The sequence below is a fragment of the Lissotriton vulgaris genome, chromosome 5 (genome assembly GCF_964263255.1).
Source record: "Lissotriton vulgaris chromosome 5, aLisVul1.2, whole genome shotgun sequence".
NCBI lineage: Eukaryota > Metazoa > Chordata > Amphibia > Caudata > Salamandridae > Lissotriton > Lissotriton vulgaris.
The window spans coordinates 1,281,646,007-1,281,660,518 of record NC_141693.1 but is presented as its reverse complement, the minus strand read 5'-3'; positions in this window follow the sequence as shown (position 1 = coordinate 1,281,660,518).

Below are 14,512 nucleotides of genomic sequence, written 5' to 3'. Positions count from 1 at the left end.
CTACTGTATGTAAACTGGAGTTGGATTAGTAATTCACACTATTCCTAAATCTAGTGCCCCTCCAGCGCAAGTCGATGTAATGACTTGCGTTGTTAAAACCGCAATCTAACAGACCGCGTTGAAATGGCCCTCGCTGTATCATTAAACATCCTTAGCAAAGTATGAGTATGGTCATTTGGTAGTTGGAAGGGGTTAATGGGTCAGACTGCAGTTTCTCTTGTTCAATGCAAATGATTTTGTAGAGAGGGCTTGCCCATTTGTTTGTCGCTGAATACTGCTTCAGGAAGGCAGATGAGAGCCAGGTTCAAAGAACTCACACTTCCCTGTGCCCATTGTTTTAGATACTATTCCTTGGTGCAAGCCACATTGCTGTCTGTTGTGGGAGCCTTAACTTTCCACAAGGGCTGGCTGGACAGCAGCCTGAAATTTCAGTGGAAAGATAATCAACCTGAACTGATTTTAAAGCCTTGGATAGTGAATTCAGATCCCCTATCTGTAAAATGTATATAGAAGTGAGATTCTAACCACTCCACTTTGTTCCAGTTCCTATGTCTTCCAGACCAAGGAATGGACTACATTGCCCAGGACGGGTATCTCCAGGCAGTCAGTCTCCCAGAGGGAAGGGGATATCACCTGAAGTCCACACTTTCTGCTGGAATAGCTGATGGACTGCCTACTGTGAGGGGGAAGGAGTCTGCATAGCTCTGCAGGAGGAGAGACTGTACCGGAGGAGATGCCCAATATATTTCTGGCATGAGGAGTACCCAGTGAACAATGACTACCCTAGAGCACGAAGGCAGGAGTTGCCCATGTCTTGAAAGAGTCCAGCAGTCGCCCTGAGTGGGTTGCTTTGTGAGCTTTAACAAGACTGTACCTGAACAAATGCAGTGGACTGAGAGATTTGTGCTACCACTGCCTGTGCTGTGAGGAAAGGCTGCATCGCTGTCAAAGCCCCAATCAACTTAAAGGTCAAAACGGACAGCAGATACCATCTCAAAGGATGTAGCCTGGAGGATGCAACTGCCACCACACGATGCATGCCATGCCAAAACTGGCCACAATTCCAAAAAAGGCTTTGCTTTGATGATTGTCACCTTTCAAACGTTCCTTGAATTCATATTCATAGGGTTATCAGTGTTAGAGTAAGTGCTGTGCCACCTTGATGTTTTTTGGGGCTATAATGGAGAGTCCAAATGATTGTCCAGTTATTTTGGGACATGGATAAACCTTGGATACAGCTCCATATTCAGTGGGGAGACCTCTCAGGCCCCAAGACATGCAATCATTACTCCGATTCTCAAGAAACCTACTGCTGAGCCTGGTGTTGTGTTGAATCATAGAACAGTTTCAGGGACACCCAGTGCGACCAAGATAATGGAAACAGTTGCCTTCTGACAACTCTCTCATCACCTGGAGGCTAACCGCATCTCAGTGATTTCCAATGTGGATTTAGGCCCCAGAGAAATACTGAAACAAGGCTACTAAACATTGATGAACTCCTAATGGCTCGTTAACTCACCTTGGCTGGCCTCGGCTGTCCACCTGAAACAGCGTTCATATATCTTCACCGACAAATCACCACTAATCAATATAATCAGGGTCAAAGTATACAATCCCTACCTTCAGAAGATACTCAATCATAGGTGTTATTATGTCTCTGTAAAGGTAACATAACTCATATTAGAAATAGTGAGGCACAATTTAGTACCTTAACCAACATACGGCGGTACCCTTTACCTATAAAATGTCATCCATTTTTCCCCATATTGAAAAATATCCGCTCACACTGATCACTCGTAAGATAGTGGTTCACACAAAAAAAGCCTAAAAATGTGAAAGGGAATTATGTAGTTAGTCCTTCACACCACACACCTAAATATTGTACCAGAAACGGCGCCATCTCCCATTCCATTATCAATGTAAGTTGTCCTTAATACATACGAATCACCACTATAATAGAGTGGCAAAACAATATCCTTCCAAATTGAAATGTACAAGATACATATATATAGCACTCCTGACATTCAACCTTGCATTCTACAAGATCCGGACCACGTGTATGCAGAGCAGCATTTTTTCCATCTATGCCACCTGAAAGAGATTCTGTCACTGCTATTTTTCTCCCAGAAAACCACACTGGTACTGTCAGTTCTCATGTCCCAGTTGCATTACTGCAATGGCCTCTCTATGCATCTCTCACCAAGATGCAACAAGTACAGAATATGACTGCTCACCTGGTTCTGGTCTGAGGCGTCATCATGGCCACAACACCCCAACTCTTAAATCCATTCACTGGTTCCCCGGAGAAAGAAAAGACCTGAGGGTATATTATCAAGCCCCTTATCGCTGCTTCATCTGCACTTTTCTGCCGATAACGCGGCGATATTTGCATCGCCCTATTATCAAGGCAGCGTTAATTCAATTAACGTGGCTTCAAGCCACGTTAATTGACTTAACACTGCCTTGGTAATAGGGCCCCTTTCACGATAAACTCATCGGGAAAGGGGGCATGCAGTGGGTGTTGCGGTGGGCGTTCCACTGCAACATCCATTCACTTCGAAGCTGCCACCTATTATTAAGAGAGGCGATAATAGGTGGCAGCGCCGAATTTAAGAACAGGAAAGACCTGTTCTTAAGGTGGCAAAACAAGGAGAAATGCTTCATTTCTCCTCGCTTTTGCTTTTTCCACGTGTGCTGCCTTGTGCAGCACATATGGAAAAAGCAAAATGCCAAGGTTTGTTTATGTAGAGGAAGGTGTCCCTTCCTGTACATAAACAAACCTCTTTTTAAAAATGCCAATTTGTAACTTACATGTCTGCTGCATGAAGCAGCACACATGTAAGTTACAAAATGACATTTAAGCTTTGTTTATGTGCAGGAAGGAACACCTTCCTGTACATAAACAAACCTTCCCTGCCTGCGCTGGCGTTGAGAGGCGGTAAGCCAAGGTGGCTAACACCTCTGTTCGCCACTTTGTTGGTAATATGCCCCCTTATTTTTAAAACTTTATCCATTATTCACAAGACTCTACATAACCAAACTCCGAATTACATCTCTAGCATATATGTCCAATACCATACGACCAAAATCCTGAGGTGAGCCAATCACTGGCTTCTTGACTCAAGCATTCAGGTAGACCAATTGTCCTTGGAGTTTTGATTAGTTGATATACATATGACCCACAAGTCAGATGCCTAAGGCCAGTTTGCCCTCCCCCCCCCCCCGCTGCACACTTCATTTCTAACGCATTGTCATCTATATTAATCAACTAGTTGGACTAATAGCATCATAAACACAGATTTTTTACATTCCATACATTATCTTTCCCAGCTCACCCCCTGGTGCCCACCTTAGCTCCTAAATAGGTTGGCTCGCAGTGCTTAAAAACTGCTTAATAATAACAATAAAGAGAAGAGACTAGTATTAGAAAAAAGCAAAAGTCTGATGGCCATATAGGGCCATATGTATCATCCTGACCATTTGCGATTTCTAAATAGCGATTTTTAAGGAATCGCTATTTAGAAATCGCAAAATGGTATGTATGTAGGAAATCGCTTCTTTTTAGCGATTCCTTAACATTCCTAAATTGCGATTAGCAAATTGCTAATCGCAAATTTCCCATTCATTTCTATGGGCCAGGAGGCCCGTAGGAATGAAGGGGAAATTTGCGATTAGCAATTTGCTAATCGCAATTTAAGAATATTTTCAAGGGTGCAGAGGTGCCACAAGAACACCCTGCTGCACCCCTGAAAATGACATGTGTTGGCATATGGCGCCCATACATGCCAGAAGGGCATGTATGAGCGTCATATGGCACCTTTGGATTTTAAATAAATTGTTTTTTAAAAGAATTCGCAACTAGAAGTTGGTGATAATTTGCGAATCCTTATGGGCATTTTTGAAATAATTTTCCGTTGATACATTGCATTTAAGAAATTGCACAATGTGTGATTCCTTAAGTGCAATCTCAAAATAAGGAATAGAAAATGTTGCGATTCTTTATTTTGCTGCCAAAATGTGTCATACATACCATTTAGCACATTAGCATTCGCAAAATTTCGGCCTTTGCGAATGCTAATTTGCTTGATACATATGGCCATATGGCCATTTGTCTTTTCTAGGTGATGGTCAGAATAAAACGTGAGTAGGGATAGGAAAAATATTCCCGTAAAAATTAAATAGGAGTAATCTGCTGTATATGTGTTTGTGGCTGGGGCATGTGACGTGACAGTATGTTGCCTCAGTCAGTGAATCTCTGCGTTGTTGCGTCTCACTGTAGTAGTGTGGGAAGATGTTTGAAATGCACTTCTTGGCTCTTCTTGTCGCAGCAACAACTTCTAAACCATGGTATTTTGCCTGTGCATTTTGGCCACGGATGATGATGGTTGGTTCCCTGTTTAAATTACTGGATCAGGACATGGAGCCTTCTGTCGCTTTCCAGATAATTCCAATTTACGGTTATGGAACATGGTCAGCAATTTGATCATTAAAATGGGAGACTTGGAAACCTTCTTGGTTGCATGAAGTCAGCATTGGACCCGGGAACAGTGAACTTGTTCCTTATATATGTTTGAAATAAATAATATTAGCTAGGCTGTGTTCCAAATATAATCATTACTGACTAAATGCTTGTCCTCAGCTGGCCTTCTGAAAGTTTACAGATCGAAATTTGTGGACGATGACTGTACGTTATGTTTTGGCTCCTTAACTTTGAACCAGTTTCAATAAACTCTCCAAGCACCAACATTTTGATTTATAGATGTCTAGGAAGAACTTCACAACAATAGCCGAAAATGCCTAGGAACATGGGTTATAGCTTGGAGGCCTTTTTGGAGAGGATGTACTGCGGCTCTATTTTTAATCGAAGAGATACTATTCCAACTCGATATACTCGCTATGTGTCTTGCCTGTTCTTTAGCTCACTCCTTAGTGGCTACTCTGTTTGAATGGGCACCGTATCAAAGGGCTGCTTAATAACAATGAATAATAATTTTATATATGTCTCTTCACACCGCACCATTTGGTGTTTCAATGCGCTATAAGTAACTAGTTTTGGCATTACTAAATTTAATGGTACAGAGTTTAACAAACTTGGAAGGATAGAAAGTAAGTACGGGTAGTGAACTCCGCTCCACTCGTGGATTTTTCCGCACTCTGTGTCACGCAAAGCTTGCGGAGTTCTGAAAAACGCCACTGCACTCTGTGCAGCAGAGTTTTTTCCTCGCTCACGTTAGTCGCGATCAATTTGGCGAGCGTGAGTGAGGAAAATCCACATCCTGGCGAGATTATTCCTTGTTTGTGATCGTCAACGTCAAGTTGGCAAGCGTGGAAAATCAACAACCAGGTGAGATTTCTCAACGCGGGCGGTTAGATTTCTCATTGCGAGTGGTCTCTTGTGCTCGCGACCGCTTGCATTGAGAAACTGTCCGTTTGCGTTGAGAAAGCTGCCGCTCGAGTAAAAATCTACTCGAGGTGTAGAAAGGAAGCAGCGCCCGCTTGCGCTGCGCATGGTGCCATTCGCAATGGTTGCATAGTCCGGACAAGCACCTAATCATTATGAAGAGCATTTATCTAACGCACTCTGCCGCTTGCGGAGCTCCACGCAACGGAGTTTGCTTTGTACTTCGCAGAGTAACTCCACCCAGGTGTCGCCCTTGCTCGGATTCAAACACGATACTCACAGATGAAAGTAGCAAGTATTAACTCACCGACCAACCTTGCCGGGAAATTGAGGGCTGACAAACTTATAGGAAAACCTATTGAATCACCACCATTTGTAGCAGTTCACATTGGGGTGTTGAGCAGGCCCCTGCAGTCCCAGCGGCGAAGGAGACACCTAGTCAGCCCAAGGTGTAAGAGTATCTATGAGATATGCGAAAAGCGGGTGTATCTTTTTGTGTGACTCCAATGAGTTCACCCTTTTAACTTTGTTGTTGCACTCATGCAGTGGAACAGATTTATGAAGAAACAAGCGAGCAGCACAATGGGCAAAATAAAACAGATTACAGAGAGCCCATGGTTTGTAAATTCTTCAAAAAGTTGTTCTTGACATGTACTATGTAAGTTTAATTTATTAACTGACTTGTCACAAGGCTGGTTTCTGTTCAGCCTTCTGTAGCATAATAAAGTTGATACATGTCCCTGGGTTAGCACGTCACCAGGTGCCAAAGTGACATTGACTGGAGGTTGCGATCATGGATTTAATGACAACCCAGGAACCACTTAATGCCTGATTTAGATCTCGGCGGTTGGGTCACTCCATCAAAACAGTGACGGATATCCCGTCCACCAAAATATAAATCCCATAGAATATAATGGGATTTATATTTCATCGGACGGTATATCCGTCACCATAGTGACGTAGTAACCCGTCCACTGAGTTCTAAATCAGCCCCTTAGTCACAGTTCCACCCTAGTAAGCAAAACTGACGGATGGCTTCTTGTTTGTTTCTTTTCCTACTTACTTTTGTCACCTCCATAATTACTGTTTATCTAGAGCGGGCTTTTTAGTAATCCCTGTGCTGCGCTGGTTTTTCATTAACACACACTGCATTGTATACATTTTACTGTAGACCCTGGGTAGCCCTAGAATCAGAAAAAGGCAGAAAATCCACCTTGTGTACTATTTAATCCAAGCTATGTAAGTATATGAGGGAGGGGTAAACATGGTCTAAATCTGGCCATTGAGGTGGGTACATCTTTTTTGGTCTCCCACCTGGCTACATCACCAGCACAATTAGAAATGTGGTTAAATAACTTGAATATGAAGCCAAAAAGACTGATAAAGGAAACATAATATTTGGAATTAGGATTTCTTTAAATTTATTCCAGGTCCAATATCCCATTGTAGCACATCCTAATGATGCGCGTGCTTGAAGTGTAACCGTGGAATGTCCATGGCTTTGAGAGATTCAGGATGGACTTAGCATAGAAGAAAGTGAAGAAAGACTTGCTCTGCTAAGCTTGCTATCAATTACTATCCAAACAGCACATAATCATACCCGCATTTAAGTTGTTTTGATCTTCACTTTGAGAACATTTAATTTTTTTCTTTGAATGAGAGGAGTAATTTTTGCAACGTTTTGGAAATTCGATACAAGCTATTTGGAAAAACAGGAATCTTGCATGTAAAAAGGTGGCAGATAATGGATCTCCAGTATGGGATGAGAGTCCTGGTTCAAGATGAGGTTTCCACACTGATCTGTGATCTGTTGTGGTAGATTGCACACAGTGATTTCCAGAGGAGCACCCAAAAGAAGCACAGATAAGGACCAGAGAAATGTTTTCGACAATATATGATCTTCTTTCTGTCTCCAGGTGCATGGAAATCTTAGTACAAAAACACGCTAATGGCACTTATCGGTGATATTCAGCACATTACAATAGGTATACAGTGTTCGATTGCAAGCAGAGTGTCAGCAACTCCCATCCCCTCAGAGACAACTGGTGAGAACCAATCTAACGGCTTTGCTATTTCAGCAACCACATTGTCTGTTCCGAGTCACCCAGTTCCAGCTTCCACATCCTTCTGGAATCTGCCAGTTATGCTTTGATGTTTCTCCCTCTGAGACAATACCCAATATACACAACCCAATGGCTCACAGCACCACTTGCTATGTGAACCCATCAAGGCGTTCTTTTCTATATTGCACAACCTGAGCGCTTCAGGGCATTGTACAACAAATATTGATGTGAGACACGCAGCCCGGGCATGTCAAGCAATTGTTGGATTTACTGTGGTACAATCCAGTGTTGTGTCTCAGAGTGAAGCGTTCATTACTGGTGTTTGAACTCAACTTGCTTCTTCCCTGCTTTAAAACGTTATTTTTTGTCAGTGCAGCACACCTAGACCATTTTGTGTCAATTAATTCCCTTAGAGACTTCTCTCCTCATCTCTGTTTACTCATGCTTCTAGTGCTATCATATTGTATCTCTGTCACCAATTATCGGAGCATTACGTTTCAAGAATAAGTCTGGTATGGTTATTGCTGTCCGAGTGTTGGAAAACGAGGCAGCATCTGTGAGGCCTGCACAAATAACATGACTACATTTGTCCTTCGCTGGGAACCAAACACCCCATTGTAGCGCCTGACTCTCAGAGGGTAGCGTTGCAGAGCAGTCTAAGGCTTACTCAAGGGAGGTGGTGTGGGCTAGTAATCGTCATTTGCAGGTGCGCAAAAATAACACTAAATAATTGATTGTCCAGTCTGTACTTTGCTTTATAAAAGTAAGAGTGCATTTATTAAACACACACAACACTCAATACTATACACCAATTTACAAATATAGATAAGCTGATAGAATTACTTAATGACATTGCATAACATCTCCACCCCTCCCAAAGGGGGTGGGGTCTGGTACCACCACTCCCATGTATGCACATCATCTTGCCCCCAATGCAGTTAGTGGATCATAACCTGGAGCAAGGACCCTGCGCACTGGCACCATCCCAGTGGCGACCCACCCCAGTACCTCAACCAGCATTTAAAATAGGTAACCCTGCCTTGTTGACACCCAACCCTGACCGAGCATTTCCTACTGACCATAAGGTATGCACCTCTATATCTTAAGAGCTCACAGTCTGGGTTCTTAACCTAAGCACAGCAGCAAGAATACATGTTTAAGCATCCCTTTAGAGTGACAGTTCTCATAACGCTTGGATATAATTAGTATGCATTGCAATTTACAACCCTTAAAGGCATCATAGATAAAATCACAGGTTTAGGTTGTGAATACAGTCAGACACCCTAGCAGGAGTGTCTAGCCACTGAAATCCACTTTGCTTATGACATCACCTTACACCAGTACTTCACATTGAACATCTGTCCCTCTAAAAGAAATAAACATTAATAACTGCATTTCAGTGCAATTACACCTCTTATCCTTCAAGGGATGCCCTTCTCCCAATATCCCCAACTGAGCCCTTCACTCCTCGATGCAACTATCAAAACACCATCAGCTGAAGAACAAAAGTTCCAGCCCAGAAGATGTTAAATGCAGGTTGAGCCTTGGAGGGGTTGATTCCTTTAAATCCCCAAGACACTTGGGGTGGGACTTTGCTCTTTGGGCTGGGGGGAGACTGCGCTTCTCCAGCAGCTCCCCCAGCACCTTTGCACATGTAGGGTGGTGACCCCGTTCTCCTGAGGCCACCACAAGCTGTAAAAACGCTGTGTTGCCCTTGCAGGCCGGTCCTGGCCTGCAAGGCATTATGGGTGTTGCTGCATATTAGATGAGCAGCTCTGCCGCTGCTCCGGGCAGGGCCGCGATGTGGCCTCCGGCCGCTTCTTGGACCTGTTGGGGGGCCCGGTCTCACCGGGACCCCCAGGTGGGCGCAGACGGCTCGGGGAGACCAGACCACCCCCGGCCGTTCCTCCTCCTTTCCGGCGCCCGGTCCCACCCGGGCCCCTCACTGCCTTTTTCGTTGGAGGGCAGCCCGGAGAGCGCATATCCACCCCCCCCCCCCCCCCCCCCGCTGCCCCAGCTGACTCCCCGCATGGCCCGCACTCTTCTGTGCAGCGGGAGCCGGCCGAGCACTTCTAGTCTGCCACTCTGGCGGGCAGACGTGGCCTCAGCGGTCCCGTCGGGACCTCGGGGGAGTGCAGTGGCACTCCCTCAGCCTTCTTCTCTTCATCGGGGCCCGGGGATGGGGTCCCGGGCCCTTGGATATCTTCGGGGGAGTGCAGCGGCACTCTACCACCCCGCCTCACTTCCGGGCTCGGGGATGGGGTCCCGGGCCCCTTCTCCCGTCTTCTTTGCGGGGTCATGACGGTGCCTTCCGCCCCTGCCTCCTCACACGGGGCCCGGAGTTGGGCTCCCGGGCCCCTGCTCCCGCACCTCTTCTCGGGAAGCGCGATGACGCTCCCCAGCGCAGGTTTCAGCAGGGGCCAGGGTGGGCTCCTGGCACCCCACGGGGGCAACTTCACGGGGTGCGCGACGGCGCACCACGGCTTTACTTCTTTGGGGAAAGTAAATGAATGTAGGTGAAAAGTGCACTCGAGTAATACACTACTCTAATATTATCATAATATGTGTGCTGTGTTGGAATTATGCCTGCTTAGCATAAGTGTGAATCAATTGGGGGGGGGCAGCTTCAGGGGGTGCATGATGGCGCACCCCGGCTACACTTCTTTGGGGACAGCCCCAGGGACCTGACCCACCCAGGGGGCATCTCTGAGACCGGCGGCAGAGCCCCACATGCTTTGTCGTCGGTCTTCTTAGGGGTCAAAGGGCATCTACCTTCCGGGGACCATATTTCTGCCCCTGGGGGTCCGATCTGCCCCATTTTTGCATCTTCTTGCTTCTGGTGGTGCCCCCCAGCCACTGGGAGCACTCTCCTTTGTCCTCCGGTCTCCAAGAGGGCGCATTCTGCAGGGAGCGGTCTTCACTGGTGCCCTGCGCCTCTCTTCTCCCTGTGCAGAGGCCCCGGCTTCTGCGCACCGGTCCTGGGCTCTTCTTCTGGTGCTGTTAGGGCCCTGGGGGGCAGTCAGGGGGCAGTCAGGGGGTACCTCCTTCAAACTGCCCATTGCCAGGCTCAAGCACCTTTCACCTCCGCAGACCACACACCAGAGAGAGCTTCTCTTCCTGTGCAAGTACTTTTTAAAAGTTGAGTAGGGGGCTGACAGGAAGTCTCTGTGTGTTCCATCAAACAGCGACACATCACTTCCCTGCCTCCTCCCTCCTTCTTGTCCAGCCTCTGGGTTGTTGAAAATGGAGTCGTCCAGTGTCTCTGGCCACATGGCCTCTGAAACCCAATTCCTTCCCCCCTCACTGCCTTCCCTCCTTGGTGCAGCCTGGTGCCTGGCACCCAGCGACAGCAGTTGATGGATTGGCTTGTAGCTCCACCTATCTTTTCTCCTTGGAGGGAAGATCTTCGCTCTGGGAAGAAAGATCCTTAATATAACCTGCCAGGGCCAGACCCCAGCCAGGGACTCAGAGAAATATGACATTTTTGGACGACCCAAAAGCAGTACAAATATGACTTGGGACTCTGCAGAATATTCATTTTCACATCCGCTACACTGGACTTTACTGCATGTCTGGAATCTGTAGGCCTTGTAGAAGTCATTTTAGCCATGGACCTCACATCCCCATAGGGGTATAATGAAGTGAAAACAAGCCTATTCCATGTCGCCACCCAATTCTGCATAAGTCCTGCCACACCATTCACTCTGTAGCTGCTCCCGGACTGCACACGCTAGGAATCTCCCCTGTGCAGCCCCTACACGTGTGCACACGCATGTAAACCTGTGTCCGCATCTTATATATCCAGTACTGTGCCCCATACTCCAGCTGCTGCGCAGCCGCCTAGTCAATCCAGGGGTACACCAGTAAAATCTCCATGCCGTCTCCTTCATTATGAGTTCACTGTGGGTGAGTCCCAGATTATGAGGCTCCCCAACAGTAAAAGCTCAACAATTAGGTGCTCAAAAAATGAAAAATCCAGGCGGCCCCTAGTGTCAGAATCACCTTCTAACACCGAGCATGTAAGAGGCAAGGTGTTCCTTTTTCTCTGTTTCCACTTATCTGTTACCTACGTGGACATAATAGAATAATTGAAGCGGAAGCATTTCTCATCGTCTCAGCATCTTACACCTCAAGAACCCACCGGGTCTGACCTTTGTGAAGCTGATGGATTCCAGGCCTGAATAATTCTTAATTGCCGCTGCATCTCTTTCGAGAAGACCTGACTGGGATATATTACTCCTTCTGTGTACTCGGCAGGAAAATCCAATATAGAATTTCATCTAGGTGTTTGAAGAGCATCAACCTAGCAATAGATCATTTGAACGCAGAAAAAGGGCGCTAGTCTTAAGGTACCCTTGACATTGACACTGAAGAAGAATTCTTGTGGTGTTGTATCATTTAGTGTGGAGATTTGGAATTCCATGAAGAGGACTGGTCCTTAACTATTTTCATAATTTCAGAACGTTTCGGCAGGTCGGATGTTGAGGGGGCTGATCTTACAGGGAGAATAGATGGAGGCGGCTTATCTTCTAGTTTTCTCTTTTTTGCAGTTTTTTTTTTGTTCTTCCGGTGTGTCAATATCGTGGCTTCTAATATAGTTATGGTTCACACCATTTTTTCTTTTACCATTCGCAGGGCCTACTGGACCCTGGTTACGTTGGTAAAAGTGACAAAAAGTAATTCCTTCTGCCCGAAGTGTGGAGAATTGCAAGCAGACGATAAACATTTGTTTATGGCCTGTCCTTCATTGTCAACATACTGGAATGATGTTAGTAAGATCTTAAGTGACATATCTGGGATCCAGCTGGTCTTTTTTGGCAGAGACCCTTCGTTAAGACCTGAGTCTGGTGATAATAAGGTGAGATCCTTTATTTTATCTAGCTCTGCTTGCGAGGCATGAGAAATGTTGGAACCGGAAATCGGTGAACCTCCTACCATCAGGGACTTACTGAAGTATGCTAACCATGTTTTCGAAGTAGATATGGCATGTGATTCCAGCAGCTATGAAAGGGTATGGAAGTACTATTGTAAAAGGCAATAACATCTGTATTGTCCAATGATTACCCTGAAAAAGCTGCGTGGAGGATGAATTGGCAAGTCCAGTTTGCAGCAGTTGTCTCAGCGAGTCAGCTTCCCTCTGTGCAGGGAATCACACTTTGAGAAAGTGAGGATGTGATGAGGACAAAAAAAACTATGATTCACACCACTGTCACTTAAAGACAGACATGTATGGGGTGCTTGTTACTTGAAAATATCACAAAGTATTTGTTTTAGGTCTTGCCCGGCAACTCATAATTATTTTTGTCATTGCCCTTCTTGCGCAAGCTTGGTGGTACTATACGTAGGTATGCTGCTCACTGCTTTGTCATGATTTAAGGAGATTTCACTGCTAAAGGACACATGTTTCTGTTCTCACGGGATATATTGTTGGGGCAGCTTCGGCTAACTTTTGGTTAATGCTATCAAATGAGTCTCGGCTCCCGGTCCGCGCTGCTCTCCTGAGCCTTCAGCTGCGGCTGGCCCGCGTTTCGACTGCTGTGAAGCACACTATCAGTTGGCTGAACATGCGGGGAACAAACTGAGCGCTTTGCAACCGCTGCCGAATTGTCCCTGCGATCGGGAGAGTTGCCCTACGGACGGACCCCGGCGCTCTCCAAAATGGCGCCCACCGCCCCACGAGTGGCAAGGATCCTCGCTTGCTTGTGAGGGGATCGGGGAGCTGATGCTGCAGAGACACGCCACTTGCAGTGGCTTCTGGAGCGGGCTGCTGATTCTGGGAGTGCCGAGGATCTCGTGGGAGGATAGACGCTCCACGGGAGAACTTGCCACGGCAGCCCCGGGGTGCCATACTGCGACTCGGGACTCCCCAGGTGCGTGGACAATGACAGAGGGGACCGGAGATTACTGGGACTCCGGATGGATGGGATAAAATCCCAACGAAACAATTACCGGGTGGGTGAGGGCTGAATGACCCTGTTGTGGCTAGAGTTCGCAAGCCATGCCTGACCCTAAAATGGCGGTTCTGGCTTTGATCACAGACGATTGCGAGAGACTACCCCCAGCTCCTAACTTGCTGACTCGTTCACAGCGGTAGAGAAACGTTATAACAGGACCAGCGCCCTGCCTGATCACCACGCAACCTCAGGGCACCCCTCAAACCTGATTCTATTGGCCACTTGCACACCCTGCCGAGGAGCCCTGATGCTCATTCAAAATGGCGCCCATCGGTAACCTATAGAAGGAAAGCTAGAGCAAAGCTAACCACCTAACAGATAAATGCCAATGCAATGCGCTTAGTAGAGATAGGTTGACCTCTGCTATAACTGCCTGCTGTGTACGTGACCAACACACAGCTAAGTGTGCGTGGAAGGGGGTCACAAATAGACGTAAACTAGAATCCCTGCCTTCTGCTGACGATTGCTGAGTGGTGGGGAAGGAGACCCTGAGGCGCCCCACCTGACTCCAAAATGGCGACCGTCCCTCCCTTTTCAGAATCAGTGGAAGAGTGGATGAGGTACACGTTCCTGCATAGAGAGAAGAAGCAGTGCAGATCAGATCATCATAGCCACACAGCAGACTGTCGGGCAAATACGCTATGCATTACAGAGGAGACTATGAGGTTACAAACAATTTCTTTGCTTGAGGGAGCACTTGGGTCTGCCCCGCAATTCCTCAATGAATCTATCCTGACGAGCAAAAATAGGGCACTGACTTTCTTGAAATTAAGGACACAGACACTTTGCAGGCGGATCTATGACAGAATATCGACTACAAAAATATCGACCTACAAGAATATCGAGTCAACAATATCGAGGGCAAAAATATCGACATCCTATCTACAACATGGTAAGTACAAAAATATCGAAAAAATAATATCGTTGTAAAAAATATCGATGTTAAAAATATCGATTTTTTTTTAATATATATAAATGTAAAAGTAAGTATATAACACTAATAAATAAAATATACATATTTAAAAGTATCTAATAATGTTTAAAATTAATAAATAAAAATATATACAGTAAAGATATAATATATATGTACTGAA